Genomic DNA, 4,136 nt, shown 5'->3' on the forward strand with positions numbered 1-4,136 from the left:
AGGAGGAGCTGCATCGATCGGCCATGATGGAATGGATCTCTGTTGAATGCGCTTCGATGAATGCTCGCGAAGGGAAGATGGTGTGGTTCAGATCTGAATCCCCGTCTCTTTTATAGGCAACTCATTTTCCCAGCTAGGGGGTAAATGAAAAAACACCCTGGCTTTTTGCATTCATTTGACACGTGGAAGATTGCCATTATTGGGTACAGAAGCCAAGGAGCGCAACATTCACCAGAAGCCAAACACTATTCCACAGGTATATGGAGTTTGGAGAAGAACCCGCCTTGCAATGCCGAAGACAAATTTGCGCGCCGGACTCATCGTCATTGAAGCCTGGTTCGGGGGCTACTGAGGGAGTCCCGGATTAGGGGGTGTCCGGATGATCGGACTATAACCTTTGGCTGGTCTCCTGGACTATGAAGATACAAGATTGAAGACTTCGTCCCGTGTCTGGATGAGACTTTCCTTGGCGTGGAAGGCAATCTTGGCGATATGGATATGTAGATCTCCTCCCTTTGTAACCGACTCTGTGTAACCCTAGCCCTCTCCGGTGTCTATATAAACCGGATGGTTTTAGTCCATAGGACGAACAACAATCATACCATAGGCTAGCTTCTAGGGTTTAGCCTCTCTGATCTCGTGGTAGATCTACTCTTGTACTACCCATATCTTCAATATTAATCAAACAGGAGTAGGGTTTTACCTCCATCGAGAGGGCCCGAACCTGGGTAAAAACATCGTGTCCCTTGTCTCCTGTTACCATCCGCCTAGACGCACAGTTCGGGACCCCCTACCCGAGATCCGCTGGTTTTAACACCGACAATGCCCCTCTCTGAAGACGAGGTTAGCCTCGGCGATGACGAGTTCGGCGTACCTGAAGACCCCACAGAGCAGGAGCGCTTCAAGCGCTGGCTTATTGCCACGGCGAGAAGCCTGAAGAAGAAGCAGTGGCAGCTTCAAGCCGATCAAGATCTGCTCACAGATAGATGGACAGAAGTCCTGGCAGCCGAGGAATATGGAGTCAAGCGCCACACGGCTGACCGGCCGCCTCGAGGTCGGGATAAATCGGCATATCAGCCAGAATACCAGCCCCCACCCCCACGCCGGTTTACCAAAGCCCGGGGCAATACCCAGGACCTGCGCGATAAATTGGATAACGCTGCAGGACAACCAAGACCGATCTATGGATCACGGGGGCGCGCCGCCGAACGTGACGATGACCATCACACCGGATATTCTAACAGCAAATCCGGCCGGGCCGAATACAACCATTTAGACGCAGCCGGACTGCGTCGCGACATAGCTCGGCAAAGAGGCGCCGCACACCCCCTCTGCTTCACTGATGAAGTAATGGACCCTGAATTCCCAGAAGGGTTCAAACCTGTAAACATCGAATCATACGATGGCACAACAGACCCCGCGGTATGGATCGAAGATTACCTTCTCCACATTCACATGGCCCGCGGAGATGATCTACATGCCATCAAGTATCTTCCCCTTAAGCTCAAAGGACCCGCCCAGCACTGGCTAAATAGCCTGCCCGCAAATTCCATTGGCAGTTGGGAGAACTTGGAAGACACATTTCTTGACAACTTCCAAGGCACATATGTGCGACCTCCGGATCCCGATGACTTGAGACACATCACTCAACAGCCCGGAGAATCAGCCAGGAAGTTCTGGACTCGGTTCCTAACTAAAAAGAACCAAATAGTCGACTGTCTCGACACCGAAGCCCTGGCGGCCTTCAAGCATAATAGCCATGATGAGTGGCTCGCCCGACACCTTGGCCAGGAGAAACCCAAGTCTATGGCAGCTCTCACGACACTAATGACCCGCTTTTGCACGGGCGAGGACAGTTGGTTGGCTTGCAGTAGCACTACGCCGCATTCTGGCACGTCAAATGTCTGTGACAATAACAGCAAGCTACGGCGCAACAGACACAGGCGACGGAACAACGGCGACAACACCGAAGACACGGTGGTCAATGCCGGATTCAATGGATCCAAATCCGGTCAGCGGAAGAAGCCATTCAAGAGAAACAATCAGGGACCGTCCAATCTAGACCGCATACTGGAGCGCTCGTGCCAAATTCATGGCACCTCGGACAAGCCAGCCAACCACACCAACAGAGACTGCTGGGTATTTAAACAGGTCGGCAAAATAAACGCTGAAAACAAGGACAAGGGGCTGCACAGCGACGATGACGATGAGCCCCGGCGTCCGAACATGGGGGGATAGAATAAATTTCCCCCTAGGTGAAAACGGTCAACATGATCTACGCCACCCACATCCCAAAGCGGGAACGGAAGCGAGCACTACGGGACATATATGCAATGGAGAAAGTCGTCCCCAAATTCAACCCATGGTCAGCTTGTCCGATCAACTTTGATCGTAGGGATCATCCTACTAGCATCCGTCATGGCGGCTCAGCCGCATTGGTTTTAGATCCAATTATAGACGGATTTCACCTCACAAGAGTCCTTATGGACGGAGGCAGTAGCCTGAACCTACTTTATCAGGACACAGTGCGCAAAATGGGCATCGATCCTTCAAGGATTAAGCCCACCAAAACCACCTTTAAGGGTGTCATTCATGGAGTAGAGGCCCGCTGTACGGGCTCTATAACATTGGAAGTGGTATTCGGATCTCCGGATAACTTCCGAAGCGAAGAGCTAATCTTTGATATCGTCCCTTTTCGCAGTGGTTACCATGCACTGCTCGGACGAACCACATTCACCAGATTCAATGCGGTACCACACTATGCATACCTCAAGCTCAAGATGCCAGGCCCGCGCGGGGTCATAACAGTCAACGGAAATATGGATCGCTCTCTCCGTACATAAGAGCATCAATCCGGTGACGACAACCTCAAGCTCCGTCAAGCGAGGGCGGAACATCCCGCAACAGGATCAGCAGGCACATAAAGAGCATGACTAGCAGTCCGGCCTCCGCTCAAGTCCCACCCAAGCAGCATTCGTGCCATGCGTACACAATTATGCACTCAAAATACCATGGGCACATGCGGAGGCGTAGCAGTGGCTCAGTCAACAGTACGGTATTTCTTTGTAACCTTTCCTTTTACCCTTAAGGACATTGCTTTAGTGCAGCTTCTCCAGAAGAGCCGGATTGTCGGACTTACATAGGAGAGGAAACCCAGGAGGTAACAGGCTTCGGGCACAGCAGGACACACCCAGGTGGAATCTATTTACGAATGTTGTTCCTGCTTTATCTATCTGTATGTAGCCTGCACCTGGATAGGATATGTCAAATAATCCTATTTATCTCCGCTTAATGCATTCATTGTAAACATACACTTAAACACATTATTTATCAATGGGAGACAATATACAGCGTCAGCTTATTATTTTTATTTGAGCATTTTTTACAAATGTCTATTTGATTTTGCATCCGTACACTTTGGTACGCTTAGTTCGCCAGGGGCTTCTTATGGCGCCCCACAATACGGCAAGTCAAGTCCGAACACTTTCAACAGTGCGGCACCCCGAACTTATAGCATTATATGCATCAGCTCCGAATCATTTCTTGGGTTACAGTTGGGATAGCCCGGCTCCCTTGTTTTGGTGCCTTGCGTTCCGTTAATTCGGCTAAGGTAGCGCAGGGAGAACTACTGCGACTGTGCCCTGGTTTTTCCGGACGAGCACCTCAGTAGTGAAAGCACTTAACTGTCCGGCATAATGTGGCGAGAGCTGGTCGCTCTTTGAGAGGTCTTAAAATCCTTAAAGTTTTTTCCGCTTTAGGCGATAATTCATCTTTGTCCGATATAGGCGTGTATAGCGCCCCAATTCGGCCTTCCGGATTCTAGGGGCTTCGCCGAAATTTAAAATGATAGACTTCTATGGCTAAGTGAAGGTTATAAAGCCGTATAGTCCGATTGCCTTGTTCGCTGCGCTGGATACCTCCTTAGGGGACCAAAAATTTGGATAAAGAGTGTCCGGGTTTTCCACGAACACCCCAGTACTAGTTACATGGGGGCGGAAGACGACGACTGGCCTACTTTCAGAATTTGATAAACAGCCGCAGAGAAGGTAATATTTTAAATAACAAAAGCGCTACATAGCGCAAGTAACTTCGTCTTTAAATTACAAACATGACAGAGGTGAATTCATTCAAAAATT

This window comes from Triticum dicoccoides, chromosome 6B, assembly GCF_002162155.2.
Source record: "Triticum dicoccoides isolate Atlit2015 ecotype Zavitan chromosome 6B, WEW_v2.0, whole genome shotgun sequence".
Lineage (NCBI taxonomy): Eukaryota > Viridiplantae > Streptophyta > Magnoliopsida > Poales > Poaceae > Triticum > Triticum dicoccoides.